The following is a 25,401-nucleotide window of genomic DNA, read 5'->3' as shown; positions in this document are numbered from 1 at the left end:
CCTTCCTCCACCGCTGGAACTAGAGGGAGACATGGAACAGAATTTTGAGTTTTTTGTGCAAAACTGGCAAAATTATGTCAGTGCGGTGGGAATGGACCAGTGGCCTCCGGAACAAAACCGGCAGAAAACAAGTGTATTGTTATCAGTGATTGGCAAGTCGGCACTAAAAAAGTACTTTAATTTTGAGCTGTCAAACGAGCAACAGCAAGATCCGGATGCCGCGATTGCGGCCATTAAGTTGAAGGTGGTTCGCGAGAGAAACAAAATAGTTGACTGGTACGACTACTTTTCGATAATGCAGGAAGTGCAAGAGAACATCGATGAATTTGTAACTCGGTTGAAATCACTAGCAAAGTTGTGTCGTTTCGGTGCCTTGGAGGAAGAGTTTGTGATGTATAAAGTGGTAACCTCCAATAAGTGGCCAAGGCTACGAGCAAAATTATTGACGACCCAGAATCTCACGTTGGTGAAAGCAATCGATGTGTGTCGTGCGGAAGAGATTACAGAGAAGCACGTCGCGAGTGTTGGGCAGTCAAGTGGTGATGTGAACATGGTAAAGAAGAAGAAGAAAATGAAGTGCAAATACTGCGGCGATTGGCATGACTTTTCGAAGGGTTCGTGCCCCGCATTGGGGAAGAAATGTCGCGGATGCGGGGGAAGAAACCACTTCGAGAAAGTGTGTAGAGCGGACGGTAAGAAGAAGAACAAGGAGAGGAAAGTGAAAAAAGTAAAAGATGGTAGCTTTTCGAGCACCAGTCAGAGTGAAGACAGTGACAGTTCGGAAACGGAGAGTGAAGAAGAAGTTGTTATTGGGAAAGTGTATGATTTTTCTGATGCTGGAGGAAACGTTCTTGCGGATTTGGAGATGTTTGTTGGTGATAAATGGCAATCTGTGCGCTGTGAACTGGACACCGGCGCAAATACAAGTCTGGTTGGAGTTGATTGGCTGAAGAAAGCAGCAGGTGGAGTATGTCCTGAACTGCTTCCATCAAAGTACCGTCTACAAAGCTTTGGAGGAGCTTCGATTCCAGTACTTGGTGAGGTCCGAATTCCTTGTCGACGCAGCGACTGTAAGTACACGCTGGCGTTGCAAGTTGTAAACGTCAACCATATGCCACTCCTGTCAGCAAAGGTATGTAAGAAACTTGGATTTGTTAAGTTTTGTCATTCAGTGGTGCTTCAGCCACCAAAATCAGAACAAGATCTCCTCAACATTTATCGGATCAAGGCAGAACAAATAATTCACCAGCATAAGCAGCTTTTCGAAGGATATGGAAAATTTTCGGGAGTTGTTTCATTGGAAGTTGACCCGGATGTTGTCCCGTCTGTTCAACAACCCCGACGTGTTCCAATTTCGATGCGCGAACTTCTCAAAGATGAATTGAAGAAACTGGAACGAGATGGCATTATTGTGAAGGAAACTCAACACACGGATTGGGTTAGTAACATCGTTCTTGTTAAAAGAAGCGGTGTTGAAGGATCAGTTCGTATATGTTTGGACCCAATTCCACTCAACAAAGCCTTGAAACGTCCCCGTCTTCAGTTTACCACTATTGATGAAGTTTTGCCAGAGCTAGGACGAGCGAAAGTGTTCTCTACTGTGGATTTGAAGAAAGGTTTCTGGCATATTCTCTTAGACGAGAAGAGCAGTCGAATGACGACTTTTTGGACTCCGTTCGGACGGTACCGATGGACCCGAATGCCTTTCGGTATTGCATCGGCGCCAGAGATTTTTCAAGTTAAGCTGCAAGAGGCAATCCAGGGATTGAAAGGAGTTGAATGCTTAGCTGATGACGTGTTAGTTTATGGAACCGGAGAAAATATGAAAGAAGCGTTGGATGATCATAATCGGAACCTGAAGGAATTGTGTGTGCAATTAGAGAAAAATGACATCAAGCTGAATTTGAGTAAGTTAAAGCTCTGTGAAACATCGGTAAAATTCTTCGGACATGTTCTGACAAACCAGGGCTTGAAAGCAGACGAAGGTAAAATTACTACCATTAAGGAGTTTCCGACACCAACAGATCGCAAGCAGCTGCAAAGATTCATCGGCATGGTCAATTACCTCGGGCGCTATATTAAAAATCTCAGTGCAGAGAGTACAGTACTAAGGAGATTGATTTCGGAAAAGGAACCTTGGACGTGGACGGCAACGGAAGAAGACGAATTCCGGCGGATGAAATCGATAGTTGCAGATGTTAAAACATTGCAATACTATGACGTCAAAAAGCCACTGGTGATAGAGTGTGACGCAAGTTCGTTTGGATTGGGCGCTGCGGTATTTCAGGAGAAAGGAGTCATCGGTTATGCATCACGAACCCTGACAGCAACAGAGAAGTGTTATGCGCAGATCGAGAAGGAGTTACTGGCAATACTATTCGCGTGTGTACGATTTGACCAATTAGTTGTCGGTAATCCTAAGACAATAGTAAGAACGGATCATAAACCACTGTTAGCTGTCTTCCGAAAGCCGTTGCTCTCGACTCCGCGTCGTTTGCAGCATATGCTTCTGAGCTTGCAGAGGTACAATCTGGAATTGCAGTTCGTCACAGGGAGAGACAATGTGGTCGCCGATGCTATATCAAGAGCGCCATTGAATGAAAAGCATTGTGAAGATCACTTCGAGAAGCGAAACATCTACCACATTTTCAAAGATGTACAGACGATCAATATGAGCAGTTACCTCAGTATTACTGATGAACGGCTGAACGAAGTAATTACTGAAACAAAGACTGACCCTGCAATGCAGATGATCATGCAGTACATCAGTCAAGGATGGCCGTCGTCTTGTGACAAGGTACCTGATGCTGTAAAAGTGTACTTCAAGCATCGTAACGAATTGAGTTCGCAGGACGGAATCGTGTTTAGGAGTGACAGAATAGTCGTGCCACAGTCGTTGAGGAAGAAACTTACTGAAAAAGTTCATCTCAGCCATAATGGCATTGAAGCCACTTTGAAGCTGGCTCGTGCGAATTTGTTTTGGCCAGGAATGAGCTGGCAGATAAAGGAAGCGGTGATGCAATGCGGAATCTGTGCCAAGTTTGCTCCTTCACAACCCTCACCACCAATGAAAAGCCATGCTATCCCGGTGCACCCGTTCCAAGTCGTTTCCTTGGATGTATTTTTTGCGGAATATCGGGGAGATAAAAAAAAGTTTTTGGTAACTGTTGACCATTTTTCCGATTTCTTCGAGGTCGACATACTAAAGGACCTAACCCCTAAGAGTACAATAAATATTTGCAAGATCAACTTCTCCCGTCATGGTAAACCCCAGTTGGTCATAACAGATAACGGAACGAATTTTGTCAATGCCGACTGGAGACAGTTTGCTCAAGATTGGGATTTCCGGCAATCTACATCGGCTCCACACCATCAACAAGCGAATGGTAAAGCAGAAGCAGCAGTTAAGATTGCCAAACGCCTGCTACAAAAATCAAAAGAATCCGGTGTTGACTTTTGGTATGCTCTTCTTCATTGGCGAAACGTACCGAATAAGATTGGATCGAGTCCCGTGGTTCGAATATTTTCTCGAAGTACTAGATGCGGAATACCAATGTCAGCAGAAAATCTAATTCCCAAACCCCAAACTGGAGTTTCAGAAGCAATCGAAAATAACAGACGTAAAGCGAAATATCATTATGATAAAAAGTCTCGAAATCTGCCAACTTTGGAGGTAGGAGATCCCGTATATGTTCAGCTTCAGCCAGAGTCATCGAAGCAGTGGACGCCAGCGAACATCAGCAGCAAGTTGAACGAGCGTTCCTACGTCGTTGATGTAGACGGCGCACGTTATCGCCGAGATCTAGTTAACATTAAGCCACGTAATGAACCATCAGTAACGCCTTCTCAGCCATTAATGAACGTTGCAAGTGCTCCGGTTGAGGTATCAGCTCCTTTGGTGCTACCGGACAAGCCAGCAGATTCATCTAGCTACTCGGCGATCGATAATTCAGCAATGAGTCAGGAAGAAATTTCGGAAACGAGTCAAGACATCGTGGTGTCGCCAACCATCAGCGAATCTCCCAAGAAAGCATCTCGTAAGCTGAACCATCTACCGACGGAAACCATGACCAGGCCGAAGAGAACCATGAGATTGCCGAGCCGTTATCGTGATTATGATATGAATTAAGTTTTTAATCAAAAGGGGGAAGATGTTATATTATTATGTAGTTTGTGGTTGCTCCCTCTGAGCGTAATGTTTGAATGACCCCGACGTGATGAAAGAGTTCAGTTGTTACCTGGTTGATCGACAGTTCGGATGTACAATAAAGTAGAGTTTGTAGCGAACGGATCTTTTTATTCTTGAAATAAAACACTGTGTGTACGAGATGGTTGAAGAAAATCGACCAAAGCCGCTTGTTGAAGCGCACATCATCATCCGCACCGCAAATCTCATCGGGCGAGGAGGATTGCAACCAGTGCGCCGTCAAAATGTGTCCGTGTTACGCAAATTCAACAATTCAATCGGCCCTTTTCAGAGCCAACAAATGTGTTTTAAAGAGTTGATTCAAATATTACCTAACGCAAAATTTTATTTTAAACATATATCTTTTCTAAATTCACAAACCATTACATTCTGGATTATAACTAAAAGAAGGTTGCAATTATGACATTTGACTATAATACAAATGCAGCAAATTAAATGGCGTAGTTAACGTCATGCGGTCGTGTCTTGTACACAACCCCCACTGATTTTTTGTCAGTACCTAGAAATCTTTCATAAGTTCGTGACGGTCCTAAATCAGGAAATAGAAGAAGCTAACGTTATCCAACGTCAACTTGGCGGTCGTATCTCGGAAACAACCTCTTACTTTTTTTTTTAAATAACTCCAAAAAAATTTTCACAAGTTCAGCCATGAATTTGCTTGGACAATTTCTCTTAACAAGACCATTCTAAAAAATATTCCATGCAATCGTGTTAGATTTTTTAGTAACACAAAGAATTGTTTCATGAACCTCTTCAACAATTCTAGCAAAGATCTTCTTCTTTTTGGCGTTTCGTCCCAACTGGGACAAAGCCTGCTTCTCTGCTGAATGCACTTATGACTCATAAGTTATAAAAACTTCCACTGAGAGCTTTATATGCCGATTGGCCATTTTTCCATGTGTATTATCGTGTGTCAGGTACAAAGATACTCTATGCCATAGAGTATATGCCCTGTAGAGTCGAAAAAATGCCTTTACAATAAGTTCCTCGTCCGGTGGGAATCGAACTCACGACCTTCAGCTTGGTCTTCTTGTTGAATAGTTGCGCAGTTATGGCTACGGCTATCTCGGCGTTCAAAGAACCAACTGAGAAATTCATTGTGTTTCATTCAAGTATATGTCTAAAATGGCACCCTAAAAATGTTTTGTACATATTCTTCAAGAATTTCCTTCCCTTTTAAGCTTTCTGTTCCCTTTCTCAATTGTTTCTTTGTCCGAAATTTGTTGGGAAATTGAATGGGACTAATAATAGATTCTATGTTTCGATTTCTCAGAGAATTTTACCAAAATTTCTCATGTAGATTTCTCCAGAAATTTCTCTGATTTCACTGTTGGAATTCTTACAGAATAACTTAGATTATTCAAAAATTCTAACAGTAATTGTTTAAGGAGTTTTTTTTTTCAAATTCGATCAAACAATTAACAAAGAATATCTTTAAGCGTTGATCTTAGTCCATATTCTCATTTAAATTCCATATTCTCAATGAAGTTTTATGTTCCTTATAAAATAACGTCAACATATTTCCACGCTTTTCTTCTTTAAATCCTCCAAAAATATTTCCTGTGATTCTTCTTGTAAGGTCCTTTAAATAATTCTAAGAATTTCTCCCGGAATGCTTTCAGGACTTCCTTTAGAAAATTTACAGATTCTACAGAAAATAATAAAATGAAATTGGATCGTAGCGGTTACTGCAGGACTTTTTGCAGACAATTTTCAGGGGGTTTTTGAAAATTTAAAGAAAGAATTCATCCTCGAGTACTCTTAAGGCTTTCCTTCGTAGCTTCTTGAAAATTCTTACGAAAATTTGGTCAATTTCTCAACGGTTCTCATAGAAAAAAAAATCAACACCAAATCAAACTAAAACAATGCTTTCAGGTATTTCTTCAAGTGTAATGCTCTAATTTCTACATGGGTTTTAAGCATTCACCATCCAAAAGATGTGTCATAGACTTTTCGTTAAATCAACTGTGAGTTTCTCAAATTATTTAAACAGGCATTCTTCCAAATATTCTTTACTATTGATTTCAGAGGTTTCTACAGATTTTTATCCAATGCTTGCTCTAGATTTGACTGTCACCTATGCATGCATTCCTCTAAGGAGGATTTAACTACGGAATCCAAAGAAAATTATCAGATTTCACAAATTACTGTAGGATATATTTTTGTAAGCATTCCTGGACAAATGCTTGGATGAGTTCCTGACAAAAATTCGGAAGTAACAGTAAAAGAAATTTCTCAAGGAACTTGTTGAAAAAATTATGTGGACAATATAAGTTGACATCAATGCACTGTGTTTTATTTTTTCGATTTCTGACGTTTTCTTAATAGTATTCAAACCGTTGTTTTTAGCAATAGAGTTTGTTCGGTATATTGAAGCGCATCTTTTGATGCAAAAAGTTTTGTGATTTTTCAGAATAACAGAGCGATTCATAAATTTCTCATTTTCCAAGAGGTAGTACCTGAATTCGGCGCAAAATGGCGCAAACAACCCTTACACTTTATGAAAGTGCCATATCTTCCATTCCGGCAGGTGTAAAAGCTTTTATCTAGAAGAGTCTTTTGATGCATTTTTGCTATCCAACAAGTGAGCCTTATGAAACCGAAATCGACCGAGAACTTCTGCTTGAGAGAATTCCAAAATAAATTGTGCTCTTGCTGTTTTGAAGTGATTACTTATTGAATACTTAGATAAATTTTACAGGAATCTCGGTATTATGAGAAAACATATTAGACACTTTGATTAGTTTTTTTATGTTCGTTCAAGAAGATTCTCAGAAAGATTTCTGGACGAAATTCCAAAACAAATTGTGGAGCTATAGAGACGATCAGCTTGAGCTTGAGCTTGACTGGCCGCCTGTGGTTGCTACTCCAGTATTACCAGATCAGCTGCACTTTCACAAGAAATCAACCAGATGACTGCTTGGGACTAACAGAAACCCTCAGTGTATATGTGCTGGCGATCTTCTATTATTGGGCAACAATGGCACCTGCCACGTCAAAATGTAGACCAATAGGGGAAATGGGGAGGAATTGATGATGCATTACACTGGCTCCCATAGTAGACCGTTGTTCATGAGGGAGTGTATGGGTTAGGGGAAAGGTATGGCAGAGAGGTTTGCTCTTTGGTTAGCAGACTGCCTATGTATCAGGCGTAATGAAAGGCGTGCTATAAATGATGGAAATAAATAATAAATTGTCCGTCTCTGGTTCTAGCGTTTGCTATGAACGTATAGTGTGAGTGTGATAGATTGAGAGTGTAAAGAGATAGAAGCAAGTAAAAGATACAACTACAATGTACGAGAAAAGGGACAGGCCTGGGATTGAACCCATGACCTTCTGCATATGAAGCAGAAGCGGTAGCCATTAGACCACCAACCCCGTCCTTGTGGAGGTATAGAGACGATCAACACAAAAATGAATGATTTATCGAAAATCTTCTAAGTGATCAGAGATACGAGGTATTTTAAAACATAGAAATGGTGAATATTTGAAACTCTACATTTTCTACATTATATGCTTTCCCCCGGTATCGGACACTTAAGCCACTAAATTCAAGTGGGGGAAGGGGGCTATTCGGGAAACAGGCGTTCGGTAGACGAAATTCGTGGAATCAATATTTGGAGAAAAGTAACACAATCATTTTGTACCGCGATTGGCGTATTAACTTCGATGGAGCTTGCCACCATTAGAGTGACAACTGTCGATAAACTCGAGTGATAGAGCCGAGTCGAGTGAAATTTTTGGTCGACAGTGACTCCAGTCGAGTCGTTTTTGATCGACTTGCCTTATAAAATTGGGCCCAAAATTTTTATATCAAACTGCGAAACTCAACAGCTGTTCAACTGTTCTTTAATTTCTTTTTGAAAGTAACAACATTCTGTGAATCAATCTGTCTTTCTCTTCTTTGGATTCTTTGCATAACTGAGCTTATAGCAGGGCTGGTAGCAGATCTCTTTTAAGAAACTTGGTCTCATTTTCAATGCAAGTCTTTAAAAAGTCTCTATTTTTAACAGAACGTCTCTAAAGTCTGTATTTTGATAATGATGTCTCTCAAGTCACTTCTCATTCTTCTTCTTCTTCTTGGCATTACGTCCCCACTGGGACAGAGCCTGCTTCTCAGCTTAGTGTTCCTATGAGCACTTCCACAGTTATTAACTGAGAGCTTTCTTTGCCAAAGTTGCCATTTTTGCATTCGTATATCGTGTGGCAGGTACGATGATACTTCATGCCTAGGGAAGTCGAGAAAATTTCCATCACGAAAAGGTCCTGGACCGACCGGGAATCGAACCCAGACACCTTCAGCATGGCTTTGCTCTGTAGCCGCGGACTTTAACCACTCGGCTAAGGAAGGCCCCCACTTCTCATATCACTCTTAAGTTTCTTCTCATATTTCTCAAGAAAAAGCTTCAGGGTTTCCTCTGGTGTTTTCTTTAGAAATTTCTTCAGAGATCCCTCAAAAAATTCCTCTTCAGATTCCTTTACTAATTCTCCAAGGAAATCTTCCAGCGGTATTTCAAGGGATGCTTGGAGGAATTACTTCAGTATTTGCTACAGAAAATACTTGAACCCTCCGGCGCTACAGTAATTTGCACAAGGATTATGGTGAATTCTCAGTAACTCTTCCAGATATTTGTTGACTAACTCTTTCACGGATTGCCCGTATATTGAGGAGATTTCCCAAAGCTTTCTCCAAGAATTTTTCCAAGAAAATCCGGACAGCTTCATTCCTGAGTTTTCAAAGAATTTTGTTCCGGGATTTTTCCTGGAAGACCTACAAGAGTTCTACGCCAGTTTCTCCAGTTATCCTTTCTGGCATTTTCGTATGAATTCCAACAACATTTCATCCACACTTATCCAGGAATTACTAAAGTTCATTCAAGGTTTAATCCTACAGTTTTTCCAAGCAGTTTGTCAAGGGATTTCTCAAGAAAAAATCTCACTAGATATTTCCAAAATTGATTTATGATTGCACACCAGATAATACTTCTGCTAGCATTCCAATAATTTATACAATTACCCTAATCTTATTTCTTCAGGCAGTCTAGAGGTTCTTGCACAGAACCTTGTGGGAGTAAATCAAGGATTTCTCTAGAACTCAATTTATTTTCATCGGGTTTATTTAAGGATTTCGTTTTGAAATTAATTTCAAATGAAAAATTACATAAAAATCTTCAATAGTTCCTGAAAAAAAAAATATCCATTTCATTTTACTGGAGATATCCCTGTTAAAAATACGGAAAACATGATTTCAAGATTTGGGAAATTTCTCAAACGTTATCTAGAAGAATTCCTGATGGAATCTTGAAGAAATCTTGAACGACAGTCTTATGGAAATCCTAGCCTGGAGAAAATGCTGGTTGAGTTCTTGCCTATGTTCTAAACGAGAACATTTGTAGTAGTCCCTAATAGATTTCCTGATTTCCTTAAACGTTTCGTTTTAAAAGATTCCTTAGGAAGTCCGTAAAAATCAAGAAATGATCTCCTGAAGGAGCCTTTGGAGGAAAGTCTTTAGGCAAATATTTGAAATTCCTGGAGGAAAATTATAAACACATACGAGCTGTATTAGGGGAAAAGCACTAAATTTCAACCTTCAAGAATTCTGTGTCAATTTTCGGATTCCCATACAAAATAGTCCGAAATCGTACAAATGAGTCTAAAACTTGTGATGTGTTGAACAACTTTGCCGAAAACTCCAACCTTCTAGCTCATCAGGATCTTGAGATACAGAAGATTGAAGAAAATTTGTTACTAGCGTCACCTAGCGGATTAATTCTCAATTACGATTGTTACTGCCAGATAGCTCTGGGTCTGCTTAACAACTTCGCCGAAGACACCAACTTTCTAGCTCATCAGGATCTTTAGTTATAGAAGATTGAAGAAAATTGTTACTAGCGCAACCTAGTGGAGAAATACTCAACAAATTTCAAAACAGATAGCTCATAGTCTGATAAACAATTTTGCCGAAAACATCAGCCTTCTAGCTCATCAGGATCTTGAGATATAAAAGATTGAAGAAAAATTATAACTGGCGCCACCTAGCGGATAAATTCCCAATTAAGATTGTTACTGACGGATAGCCCTTAGTCTGCCGAAGACACCAACCTTCTAGCTCATCTGGGTTTTAAGATATCCGTTGGATGGACAATGTGGCTAATTTTGGTACCCCAAGACATTCCGGAATAACTCCGGAACCACGTGGACCATATTTTCATATTTCCTGGACCATAAACTAGAAGAGTTTTTCGGTAAGTTCTGAAAATTTCAACAAAATCCATCGAGAAACAAAAAAGTTATGCACATTTTAGTGTATTTTTTGCATGTGAAAAGTATGTTGGCTGGATGAAGGTTAATCAAGAAATATCTTGCGGAAATGTTTATGAAAATTTAGCCAAAACTTGTACATAGCGTGCTTCGGGAGTTCTGGCGGAACTGCTCAATATATCGTCAACAGATTCTTCCAGGGATGCCTTTAGAAATTAAGAGCATCATCACAAACAAAATATTTTTTTTTAAGATGCGTATGCTCAGTACACGATACTACCGGTCTTGGGTTAATTCATGAATTGTTCTCAACGAGTTTCTTGATAGTTTTCCTTGAAATCCAGTAATGACGGGATTGGTGGTCTGATGGCTACCGCTTCTGCTTCATAAGCAGAAGGTCATGGGTTCAATCCCAGGCCCATCCCTTTCCTCGTACTTTGTAGTTGTATATCTCTCACTTGCTTCTATCTTCCTTTCTAAATCTATCACACTCAAACTATTCGTTCACAGCAAACGCTGCATTCAAACGTGGCAGGCACCATTGTCGCCTAAAAATAGAAGATCACCAGCACTTATACACTGAGGATGCCTGTTAATCCCAAGCAGTCATTCGGTTGGTTCCTTGTGTAAGTGCAGCTGATCTGGCGATACTGGAGTAGCATCCACGGGCGGCCAGTCAAGCTCAAGCTCAAGCTCAAATATTCCCTGAAATTCAGTAATTTGTCAAGAAATATTTCCAAAAATGCTGATGGCAATCCAAACATATCTACATCTAGCTGTAGAAATCAGGTCACATCGTGTTGAACCATAGGCAGGACAATCATTTGACGGTCCTATCCAGGTATTTTTGTGCTTAGGACATGTCCTACCTGTCCTACCCACTTCCAGAGCCATTGTCAATTGTTGGCATATAGCCGCACTATATTGTAGATTGGAGCTTGTTCTCATAACCTCCCAACACCACGATTTGATCCCAAAACCCTGGATTCAATTAAAAAAAAAGGACATTACCACGAATTCGACCTTGTTAAAATAATAGCCTATTCTATTGAATAATATTGTTAAAGTTATTATAAGCACTAAGCTAATACAGTCCCTATCAGAACTGCTTTTTTTTATTTGAAAATAGAACTCACGATGATTCCGATTTTTTCTAATGTTTGAACATTGAATTTTTAAAGGCTTCAAGATGAAGATAAAACGAAAAAAAAAACTCAAATATTCAATAGCACAAACCTAACGAACCAGTTCATGGTTCAAGCTGAAAACTTGATCGATTGATCTCTTGATTGGTGAACAAATGATGAAGTGTTCAGTTTGATAGGTTGTCTATTTCTTCAGATTTGTACTCTTGAAGATTTGAGGAATGGCTACGAATCATCTTTACTTAAAGGGATCCATTGCTCAGTTTACAGGATTAATCAAGATGCGTTTCCCACAGAATTGTTCACTTATGTGAAGAAGTTTAACGTTTCATGAGAAAAGGTTTTTGAAGTTCTATGCTTCGTTTGAACCCCCTGATAACTACGACAAAGTGATGGACTATCCGGATCAGGGTTGGGACATTCTTGAAATTCACTCTACAGTAGCCAAGCAAGGCAAAGTCAGTGAAACTCACGCCCATCCCTGCTGTAGGCAAAAAGCCTTAAAAATAGTGAAACACCCGTTGCTAAGGGCAACCCAAAATTACTGTAGAAAAATGTTCTATTTTCCGCTGCCTTTCCTGCATTTAGAGCCTTTAATAATACTAATGATTTAGAAAATTCACCCACCCGTTTTGAACCACTGTACTGGGAAGAGCCACGTGAGTTTCTCCAAATTCAAGCCTACTACTATTAACATTCCCACCATACTGTACCGGCCTATTGTTCAAAATTGCGCTAGAAGGTGTTATGCTGAGAGCTGGTCTTAACAGCCGGGATATGATTGTCAGAAGATCCAGTCAATTTGTTTGCTTCGCGGATGATATGGACACATTGTCGGCCGAACATTTGAAAAGGTGACAGACCTGTACACCCGCCCGAAACTAGAGGAAATTTGATTTAGTGGTGAATGCGTCCAAGACATGCTAGTAGGTATAGCTGAGCGCTGCAGGGCTCGTTAAGGAAGCAGTGTTACGATAGACGGGGATACGTTCGAGGTGGTTGATCATCAATAGAAGTCGTGCCTCCACAAAAAGCTGTTGTCAACAGAGATTCACCTCCGCACCAAATGCACGATGTACAAAACGCTAATAAGGCCGGTAGCCCTCTACGGGCATGAAACGTGGAAGATGCTCGAGGACTTGCAAGCACTTAGAGTCTTCGAAGTCGGCTGCTTAGGACGATCTTTAGCAGCGTGCAGGAGAATGATGTGTGAAGGCTAAGCGAGAATCACGAGCTCTCTCAGCTATACGGCGAACCTAGTATCCTGAAAGTGGGCAAAGCTGAAAGGATACGGCAGGGCAGGGCATGTTGTAAGAATGCCGGACTACAGCTTTTCAAAGATGGTGTTCTCTTCGGATCTGGTTGGTACTAGATCATGTGTAAGCGATTTGGCGAGCGTGTGGCAGAACGGAGGTTGGAGAGAAGCGACCACGAACCGTGTATTGTGGCGTGAAATTGTTAATTCAGTGTTATCTGTTTAAAAGTTAGATAAATAATTTAAATGAGATTCCATGCTTGATGAAAATCCTGGCTACGCCCATGAATGTTTCCATCATTTCCTCACAGCCCAAAGAACCGTTTCTCCCGTCTGCTGGGACGACGGAGGTGGACAGCTCTGCCACGGTTCGACATACTTTTCTTGCGAATCTAAAAATCTGACTAACTTCCAGCCGAACGCATAGACTTGACTCCCCACACATTGAGCAACCTGATACCTACTGAGGACGTGACGACCTTCTCCAGACTGGGAAATTTAAATATTGGCTTTTAAATGATGAATTCAAGTGGATGAGCCCTCTTCAGCACCCCCTACTTCTCCCTTCCATTCCTCATCAGAGCATCGCGCTAAAACAGTCCTGCAGCGACCATAAATGGAACTGAATCCAAAAGTGGGACACGTTTAGTCATTTCCCGGCTTGACAGTTTTGTGTGCAAAAAAGATCAGGAAGCGAAACAGGATAAAGTAAAGACTGTGTGGGGGAAGCGCAAAAAAAAATTGGATCACACCATTCGTAGTCGGTTTTCAGTAACAGGGTGATGGAGAATAGGAGTATTAAGGGGGAAGATGGCGGATAAGTTCAGACCGTTGAAGTGCGGGAATAGTTTGCCGGATGTTTTCATCGCAGAATGGAAGTTGACGGCAGTGGAACTATTTAGGGGATTTTGGGGCAAAACGAACGAAATAAATGTTAAATATATTTCTGTAATTCTGATGATCAACAAGCAAGTTTTCTTCCTACCTACACTGCTCTTCACCAAAGGACTAAGCCTGCGTGTCATCTGTAGTAGATTACTAAAACTCAACTTGTAATATTCCCACATAAATCAAAATCTCTTTATTTGAAACCTTCAAGTAGACATGTTGTCACGATGAGAGGGGTTCCAATAAATTAGTCAGATAAAGTTAAGTATCTAGGGCTCATGCTAGATAAAAATTTAACTTTCAAAAATCAGACCATTTAAGCCAAATGTAACAAATATATAAAATGTTTTAATCCACTCATTTGCAAAACATCTAAACGTTGTTTTAAGAACAAGCTTTTGATCTTCAAGCAAATTTCCAGGCCGACCATGTTGTATGCTGTACTAGTATGGACCAGCTGTTGTAATATCATGAAGAAAGCTCTGCAGAGGATTGAAAACTAACCTGGATTTCCCTCCCTGGAATAGTAGAGTTAGATGTTCTATACAACTCATTAATATAGAATATCAAATGTTGAAAAAGTGCAACAAATGTCGAATAAAATTGTTAACAATTTTAAACTAAATCGTTGCAATCTTTTATTGTTGCAGTAAATGCGTCACATATTTTGCAAATTTGCATATTTGCTAACGAAATGTGATAAGTTATTAAAAAAATCCTTCATAGCAGCTTAATTTAGCTTTATGATAGTGTCACCAAGCATAGAGCACCAAGATATAAGAAATGAATGTAATGATTGAAATCATACTAATAAAAGAATTAAATAAATCGAAAAGTCATGATAACTAAATACATTGATAACAACTAATCTGATTCAATTTTTACCCCCACGTACCCTAGGAACCAACCAGTTAAAAGCAGAAGATGAAACAGACGGAAATCAAAGCATGGGCTGCTGATGAGCACCATGACACTATCCACACATGAATAATCACGCCTAGGTGCAGTATAAAGTATACGCAAGTATATCATTCCGATGAAAGCTCCGACAAAGAGAGCTTTTCTGTGGTATGTTTGTTTGTTAGGAATAGAAGCTTCGCTTTTAAGATCAGGAGCCAGATGATATACACAATCTGCAGATGTGTTTACATGCTGAAAATTGCATCATTAAAGTAGATTTGTATGCACGATGGGATGGAATCTTAGCCGCATGTTGGAAATTGTTGGATTAATCACGAAGAGTATTCAGCTGTGAAACAGTCCTGACTTCTGTGCTGATTTATCACCGCAAACCAGAGAGTTCATATGAAGAGAAATGCAGCTTCTCTGAACAACCGGATAGTTTGAAAACAAACTTGAAGTGTGTCTCAACGGAATCACCGTTTTATGTGTTGCCATGGATTGAAAGACCACAATGAGTTTTAGGAGAAACTATTTGATGTAAAACGATTTGATAGTTCAGAGAAACTATTAAAACTTCTTGCGAAACCATTGAGCTTAAAACTCCTGAAGCTTATTAAAACTCACTTTAGAATCCAAAAGAATTTACTTTCAATCTAAAGGAAACTCTGAAAAAGCAATAACTTCTGAGAATCGCTAAGACTTGAAAATTTATAAAAACCCGGACAATACTTTGTTTTGCTGGTATTGATGACGCCGATGATCTCGATATCGACAACTTCGAAGAAAGTCGAAATATCATCCGTAGCCCGAATACTTGCCTTCTAACGTTGCGTGAACCAGTTTTGTTGAAAAACCATGTCCTATCGTTATTTGCCATTAAACCTTTTCTTTTACTGAATTGTTCGCAATTAGAATCAATAAACAATTGGTAATTATGCAAGTTGTATTCCAGGGACTTAACAAGGATTTTATTTAATTTTGTTTTTTAGTTATTTAGTTTACATCTGAACAGATAACACAGAATCCACAATTTCACGCCACAATACTCGGTTAGTGGCCGCATTTCTCCATCCTCGGCTCTGCCCCACACTCGCCAAATCGATTCGCACTTGATCCGCCCACCTAGCTCGCAGCGTTACACGCCTTCTTGTACCAACCGGATCCGAAGCGAACACCATATTTGCAGGGTTGCTGTCCGGCATTCTTGTAACATGCCCTGCCCAGCGTATCCTTCCAGCTTTAGCTACCTTCAGGATACTGGGTTCACCGTAGAGTTGAGCAGGCTCGTGGTTCATCCTTCGCCGCCATACACCGTTTTCCTGCACACCGCCAAAGTTCGTCCTCAGCACTCGGCTTTCGAAAGCCCCAAGAGCCTGCAAGTCCTCCTCGAGCATCGTTCACGCCTCATGCCCGTAGAAGACAACCGGTATTATAAGCGTTTTGTACATCGTGCATTTGGTGCGGGGGTGAATCTTTCTTGACCGCAGTTTCTTCTGGAGACCATAGTAGGCACGACTTCCACTGATGATGCGCCTTCGCATTTTCAGGCAAACATTGTTGTCAGCCGCCAGCATGGATCCAAGGCAGACGAACTCGTCCACCATCTCGAATGTATCCCCGGCTATTGTGACACTGCTTCCTAGGCGGGCCCTGTCGCGCTCAGTTCCACCTACCAGCTTGTACTTTGTTTTCGACGCATTCACCATTAGCCCGACTCTTGTTGCTTCGCGTTTTAAGCGGGTGAACAAATCTACCACCGTTTCAAATTTTCTCCCAATAATATCCATGTCATCCGCGAAGCAAAAAAATTGTCCGGATCTCGTGAAAATTGGGCCTCGACTGTTAAATCCGGCTCTCCGCATGACACCTTCAAGCGCAATATTGAACAACAAGCGCGACCCGGGTAGAGGGAAATAGCAAAAGAATAACAAAATTTACCATTAAAATAGAATGTTTGAATAGCAAAATTTGTTCTTTGTTTGTTTGAAATAAGAGATAAAATAGCAAAAATAATAACTAAGTTTGTATGGCATAAAAACTAAATAATAGCATATTTTGCCATTGTAATAACAAAATAAGAGCAAAAGTATGGGCAACAGTAAATAACTTAATATGTTATTATTAAGATATTGATAACAAAATAATAGCAAAATAAGCTATTCACGAGTAGATCAAAATAATGGTAATTAATATCTTTAATATCTAAATTTAGCATGATTGAAAAATAAACTTTTTGCTTTCCTGCAAAAAAAAATTGCTTTTCAAATCTTCAATGAACATCATACGAATAGTAAAAAAAGCTATTATGGTAAAATTTGATATTGGTTTGTTCTCATGAATTTTTCAAATAAAGTTTTCAAATATCAAAATAATGACATATTTTACTGTGATGGCGATGTTTGTTATTCTTTAGATATTTAATGTTTTTTTTTTAGTATTTTTGTACAAATAACAAATTTTACCATGAGAGTATATTTTGTTATTGATTAGTTATTACATTAATTTCAAGTATAACATACCAATGACAAATTTTGCTATGATTGTATGTTTTGCTATTGATGAGATATTTAATGTCATATATCAATAACATAATAATGGCTAAACTAGATATGATTGCAAAATATGTTCTTATTTTACCATTATTTTGTTATTCACCTCTACCCGGGGAAAGTCCATTGCCCTGTCATAGTCCCCGCCGAGACTCGAACGAACTGGAGTGTTCGCCCGAGATCTTCACGCAGTTTTGCACACCTTCCATCGTTGCTCTGATCAATCTTGTGAGCTTCAATTTTTAGTTTGGGCAAATGTTTTTTTTGAAATAATTGTTAAATATTTTTTTAATAATTTAATTTTTACATGAAACAATAGCAACACCGCGATAATTTAGTACGTCCGATTATATATTGTATAAGGAATGATTTTTTCCATACCTTTGCAAATACAAAGTTTAAGAGACATAGTGAATAACCAAAATAATGGAATTGTGAGTACAGTTTCTAAATTTTCCATTAATGCGGATGAAATTTCATCTGGCTCTGATCTTTTAGTGGCATCCAAATCTCTAAGACCAAACAATATGTCATGAACATTGATAAAACTAACGCCTACATCACACGGAAAGTCAGTAAAATATGAAAAACAAGAATAATCCCGATTGTTTTCTTGAAATGTTGAATAGCTTTTATTTAGACCATGGACTCGACCGGCGGAACACAACCAAATCGAAAATAAAACCCGAACCGTTTTAATTAACAACAAATTGAACATAACTTTTTTTTGCTACTGTTTTCTTGGACGGTTGGTACAGCTATGATGACGGTTGAACATGTTTGAATTAGGTTTTTTTCTCGTACAATTTTCGCGCAATCTAACAGTTGTGCAAGGGTGATTTCCTTCCAGGGGCGGATAGAGCTGTGGGTAGAGAGGGCGATAGAGTTGGGTGATATTTGGTCGCGAACATCCTCTCCTTGCCTCAATCCGTTGGAAGAACACAAATCTTCTGGATTGGACGTGTATACACTGCTTGACCACGCCGTATTGTTACATTTTGGACGACTATATTGAATCTGGATACAGTTGGACGATATCAGCCAACTCCCATTGAGTAGGCGTTGCGTTGTCATTTTTAACCAGTACTACCAGGTCCGTCCCACTCGGGCTGAGATTGGGTACCACTTCTAGTACTGCATTTGGTCCCTCGGTAGTGCAAAAGGTACCCAAGTTTGACAGATCGCAGTACACTTTTCACGGCATTCTAGATCACCTTATGAGCCATAAAATTTTAGGCAATTGCAAGGGACATGGGGGTCTTTAATTTGTCTTTGGTACTACCAAAGACAAATTAAAGACCTCCATGTCCCTTGCAGTTGCCCAAAATTTTATGTCTCATAAGGTAATCTAGAATGCCGTGAAAAGTGTACTGCGATCTGTCAAACTTGGGTACCTTTTGCACTACCGAGGGACGAAATGCAGTACTAGAAGTGGTACCCAATCTGGGCCCGAGTGTGACGGACCTGGTACTACCGTGGTGAATCAAAATCCGGACGGTACCAATATCCGGACACTCTGGTAATACTCATTAATTTCAGCTTTATGGCGCCGTCCATAAATTACGTAACGCTCTAGGGGGAGGGGGGTGTAGGCTCAAGCGTTACAGCTCATACAAAAATTTGAAATTTTTCATACAAAAAGCATTACGGAAAGGGATTCAAAAAATTTCAATTTTAGCGTTACGAAATAAATGGACGCTCCCTATTTGAACGTTAAAATATATGAATTCAATTTTTAGTCATTACTTTAAACACTGAAGATTATTTGGTACCATTTCAATCTAGTTAACATTGCCAAATACTTGACGGATTTCACGCCAGCTCGACACGCGATTGACAGTACCACTTCAGAACTCAATGAAACTTTCTGGATGTCAAAAGTATGTGAAACTAAGATGCTTTGCATATTTTGTTTTTTTTTTCAAAATCGATCTAGACTCACATTTGGAAAGGGTCAAAGTTTTTTTTTATAAACCCGTATAACTTGAAAACGGTAAGACCTACAAAAAAGTGTTGTATGGGGGAATGTCGTGAAATTCCCTCAAGTTTTAGAAAAAAATATTGGAAAATAAAAAAAAAAACATTTTCTAGACTGAAAGAAATATGATTTAAAACTTTAAAGACGATTTAAAAAAATGGCCATTTCAGATTTTGATCGTCTTTAAGCAAAAAGTTTCGTAATTAAATTTGCTAAAAGTCGTCCATACATTGCAAATTGGGCATATTTTGAGGAAAAAAGGTTTTCCAATATCGATTTTTTTAAGTCAAAAATGATTTTCTTATTTTATTTTTATTTCGCTTTAAATAGTCTAGTATGAACATATTTTCAAGTGATAAATGAGTTTTAATCACAAAATAGATTATATTTGTTTTATTGGGAGTAGTTAACTACGTCTTACGGGAATATATTGGGTGTCAATTGAAAATCTTAAATGTTGCGACCGTCACGAAATTATATAAGATTTTGAATGGTAATAACTCAACCATTTATCGGTAGATTTTCAATATTATCCCACCAATCGGTCGGAAATTTATACAACATTTTACTCAAATGGAGAAAACTTTTGATTTTCGACGATAGACTTTCGAAAATTGGGAAAATGTCGACCCCTTTCTTACGCAACCAAACTCGTTCATATTGTCTTCCACGATTATTTTGGGTTGGCTACCCGGGTAGAGGTGAATAACAAAATAATGGTAAAATAAGAACAAATTTTGCAATCATATCTGGTTTAACAATTATTATGTTATTAATATATGATATAAATATCTTATCAATAGCAAAACATACAATCATAGCAAATTTTGTCATTGGTATGTTATCCTTGAAAGTCATGTAATAACTAATCAACAACAAAATATACTATCATGGTAAAATTTGTTATTTGTGCAAACATACTAAAAAACTATTAAATATCTAAAGAATAACAAACATCGCCATCACAGTGAAATATGTCATTATTTTGATATTTGAAAAGTTTATTTAAATATTTCATGAGAACAAACAAACATCAAATTTTGCCATAATAGCTCATTTTACTATTCGTATGATATTCATTGAAGATTAAAAAGCAAAAGTATTATAGCAGAAAAGCAAAGAGTTTATTTTTCAATCATGCCAAATTTAGATATTAAAGTCAAAGAACTAAAATTACCATTTTTTAATCTACTTGTGAATAGCTTATTTAGTTATTATTTTGTTATCAATATCTAAATAATAACATATTTTGTTATTTACGGTAGCCTATATTTTTGCTATTATTTTGTTATTACAATGGCAAAATATGTTATTATTTAGTTTTTATGCCATACAAACTGAGTTATTATTTTTGTTATTTTATCTCTTATTTCAAACAAACAAAGAACAAATTTTGCTATTCAACCATTCTATTTTAATAGTAAATTTTGTTATTCTTTTGCTATTCTCCTCTACCCGGGTAGTGCACTATAAAAGCAGACCAATCTCTGCTTCTTCGCGCATTCTTATTTTGATGTTAGCTACATCTTACGGCAATATACTGGGTGTCAATTAAAAATCTAAAATGTTGGGACCGTCACTATATTATGTTAGAGTTTGAACTAAATTGACTAAAATTCAAATGCAAATGTGTCTTGTACACAACCCCCTCTGATTTTTTAATTAAATACAACCACGGTGCTCCACTGACCGTTATGATCAGAAAAAAATCTCCATCAAATCTGTGCTCACCAGTCGTTTTCTATAGCTAAGCTGCATGTCTGGACAAAGGTTTGTTTAGCAAAGTATGATTTATGTTCGTTTGTCTTCACTAATTATAGCAACGGCTGAGTCTTTACTTCACAGGCAAAGTTAGCGATAGAAAAAATTAAAGTTTTCAGATAAATCATCAATTTGTGTAGGATTCAAACTCTGTTATGGTAGATAGATTAGCAATTATAGATTTTCCGGTAACAAAAACTGGAGGTAAAGTTTTCTTTTAATTAAAACCCCGAATATCATGAACCTGAAGAGCATAACCTCGAGTTCTAGTTTCTAGAATGGCTTTACTTCGAATTCCATTATCACGGGGCAATGTCATTCAAGGTAAATATAAATCCGGGACAATGGCATTCAGCATAATGGTGCGTTTATGGTGATGACTCTCAGGTTAATGACATTCGGGGAAATGAAACTCGGGGTTATGGAGTGGAATCTTTTCAAGAGAGGTTTGATTTGAGTATTGATTTTTATGGAAGAGATGTGAAATTAAGCTCTGCAAGTGTAATGATTTTAAAATCAATAAATCCAAACAATACCGAATATTTCTTCTTTTCTTAAACGTATTTCAAGTATTGATGCTTACTCTTCACGAGTTGGCTTGCGAATGTGATGATTCATTTATACAATTCTTTCACTATTGTGTTCCAGATTCCAGGACTCTTACGTGTTTGTGAGATCGAAAAGACCGGGTATTTCTAGATTTGTGAAAAATTTAAATGTTGTAATGTATGCTACAAATGATCACAAAAATATTGATAATGGTCTAGAGTGCCACAGTTTGGCCAATAGTGCATTACTCAGCAATTAAGGTTTAAGTTCTAGGGCAGTACAAAGATAGCCTGAATAGCCGGAAGCAGCTAGTTGGGTTATAACAATATTTTATGACTAATAATAACAATATAAAATTGGCTCCGTAATGCCTTATATCGCTTGAGCCTATAAAAAATCGTCCATTATAAAAGATTTTGACGGCATGTGAGTGCAATGTGTCATTGAATACATTTGAACATGCTTACCGGTATTAGAATGCCTAATTTATCTATTTGAAATTGGTGATTTTAATAGTTACACTTCAAAAAGGGCGTAACTCAAAATTTCGACGATCTCCTTATTCAAAACTTCGCCCAGAGGTTACAAATAACTAAAAACTCTTACTTTGCACCAAATTTTGATAGTTTATTTCTTCTGATAATCACGGCCAATAAAAATCCGTTGAAATATCTCAGATTTCCTTAGAATTAGTGGACTTACACATTCAAAAAGGCGTAACTTCAAAACGGGCCCTACGATTTTTTTTTTAAATTTTGCCCAGACATGCAGCTTGGCTATAGAAAACGACTGGTGAGCACAGATTTGATGGAGAATTTTTTTCTGATAATAACGGTCAGGGGAGCACCGACAACCGCTCATGAGAAAATCAACTCCGTCTAATAATTCGAAGGGTTGTTTATGGTTGGAAAGATATCACAATAATATTTCCCTTCTTATTTGGTCAAAGGCAATCTTAACTAATGTCTGGAAAGGGTCAATATTATGCTTATGAAAAAAAGTCGTGATTTGTTTTTATCATGCGTTATTATTTTTATTATTGCTATACCGTGCACCCCCGCTAATTTGAACGGTACCTCATGCAAACCATCGGGGTTCATTTTTAATTTGAACATCTAGTCACCCTAGAAACGTGTACCCTTTTTCACTGTTTTGTTTTGATTCTGCGTACCGTTCCACAGCGTTCCATCTCACTTCACTCCGTTCCATGAGCTAAATGACGTTTGAACCATTTTTAATCTGAACGATGTGCAAATAAGCGGGGTACAGATTAAAAAGTGTTCAGATCAAATATGGTCAAACCAACGGGGGTACCCGGTATATCCTAAAACGTAGTATCTGCACATGAATATTTACATTATTTTTGGGCTTTACTGAATAAATTGAATATTTTTGGTTCATCCTCTGAATTGGTATACCGTTTGGCTGCAATTTGTGTATCACTAATAGGCATAAAACAATGATATTTTTGTGTACCGTTTTGACTCATATTCCGAACACTTAAGGCCAACAGTGACTTCAAATGCATCTAATAGGCATAAATTAGCTTATATTTGTTATAATTTTAGCTTATTTAGTATTGTTTTTACTTTAAAGTATGGAACACCATTTTGATTCAAATGCCGACCACTGTGTTCATTCTGTCTCATATTCCGAAAACCTTGATTCAAATTTCGAACACCACGAATAAATCGTATTAAAATGAATAATTTCGCAAATGAATTTATCTGAGCCAGTTCTATTGGTCTAGAACTAGAGAATCATCACTACTCCAGAAGTATAAAATAGATTGGAAGACGTTAAAATTGAATTGCAATTGACTGCCACTTCCTTTTAATTTGATGACATATTTCAGCGAAACATTTCAGCCACATTGCCATACAAAAACCGAGTGTTCGGAATATGAGTCTGTTCGGATTTTGAGACAAAACGGTACCAGGGACAGTTTTAACCTTATCAAACAATTCCACCAATTCCTCTGACATTTCAACATATTGTTCATTGGATATATAACAGAAATTTAATTTGGTGATAAATGTATCAGTTTGTTTCACTGCCCAGTCGAATAGTTCTCGCGGAGTTGCGATTGTGTTTCCATAGTCTTTTGCAAGACTTGCTCGTTTTGCCATTCGCTTGAGAGTGCCACCAATAGCGTCACAGGGGCCTTTGCCGTGGGATGTGGCAAAAAAGTGCCACTCTGCTTTCAATCCATGCATTTTCTTAAAATTACTTGAGCTGGCATTTTTTTATTTTTATAATGAGCTGCAGCTCTATCTGACATAAAAATAACTTTTGAGAAATTTATTTTTTGTTTAACAAAACTTATCAATTTTGAAATAAATAATTAACCGTAAAAATCCGTCGAATTGTTAGACGGAGTTGATTTTCTCATAGGCAGAGGCGAAGTCCATTGATTGCCTTAAGGTGAAGATGAATCGAAGCCAAGCTTCAAATTTTCAAGAGCACAAATCTGGAGAACCGAACATCCGTTTGAACTGAAAACATAATCGATTGGTCACCACCATCTAGTAACCAATCGATTATGTTTTCAGCTTAAAAGGATGTTCGGTTCTCCAGATTTGTGCTCTTGAAAATTTGAAGTTTGGCTTCGATTCATCTTCACCTTAATTTAAAAACATAATCACTGTATAAATCCGTTTTTAACTATTCTCAATAAAAACTCATTTATCACTTGAAAACACGATCATATTTGACGGTTTAGAACAAAATCTTTGAAAAAAAAATCAGTTTTGGACTTGAAAAATTCGTTGTTAGAAAAACTTTTTTCCCTTAAATATGTCCAATTTGCAATGAATGGACGACTTTTAGTAAATTTAATTACAAATACAGAATGATCAACATCTTAAATGGCCGTTTTTTTAACCGACTTCAAAGGGTTGAATCATTGTTTTTTCAGTGTAGAAAATGTTTTTTTTTTTATTTTTTCATATTTTTTCATATTTTTTCACGACAGTCCCACACTTTTTTGTAGGTCTTACCGTTTTCGAGTTTTTTTTTACTGACACGTTAATGCTTCCAGTGGGCAGTTATGCCCTTTGAAGGAAGCACCACACTAGACAACGGACTAGCATGCAACGCCCAGTGGCACAGTCGGAAAACATTCCTCACGAAAAGTTTACCAGCCTAAGGCGGGAATCGAACCCACACTCCCTAGCACGATGTGACTAAATGCCTGGTGACACTAATCGCACGGCTACGAAGCCCGGTTATAAGGGTTTATGAAAAAAAGTAAAAAAAAACGTTGACCCTTTCCAAATGTTAGTCTAGATCGATTTTGAAAAAAACAAAGGATGTAAAGTATCTTAGTTTCACCTAGTCTTCACAACCAGAAAGTTTCATTGAAGTCTGAAGGAGTGCTGCCAATCCCTTTGTCGCGTTGGATGACGAGTGCTCTGCCGGTTCTTGATCGTGTTGTATTTCTTCCTGTAGAAGCTCGGGGCAGATTGTTGCCCACTTCCGCAGGTGGAAACCAGCGGACTCAAATATCTCCATGACTTGCTCTTCAAGTAACCCTACTTGCAGCCCATTCTGACGCAAAATCGTTAACGTAGGTGTCGAATGCAATGCTTAGGGCAGCTTCAGGATACACATGTTGGTATTCTTCAGCTGCTCGCTTCATGGCCGCAATTGTCAAATACGGGGCGCACTTTGTTTCATAAGTCACAGTGCACAGCCGATAGTGTTTGATGGGTTGATCCTCTTTGTGACGAAAAATAATCCTCTGGTAATCACGGTCGGCCGGATGTACCACCACTTGGCGGTATATTTTCTCAACATCCGCCGAAAATGCTACTTGGTAGTATCTAAACCGTTAGAACACCGAATAAAGATCCTGGTTAACGTTGGGTCCTGCCAGGAGTCTATCGTTGAGGAACACGCCGTTA

Source organism: Aedes aegypti, chromosome 1 (assembly GCF_002204515.2).
Source record: "Aedes aegypti strain LVP_AGWG chromosome 1, AaegL5.0 Primary Assembly, whole genome shotgun sequence".
Lineage (NCBI taxonomy): Eukaryota > Metazoa > Arthropoda > Insecta > Diptera > Culicidae > Aedes > Aedes aegypti.
Note: the sequence above shows the minus strand (reverse complement) of the source record.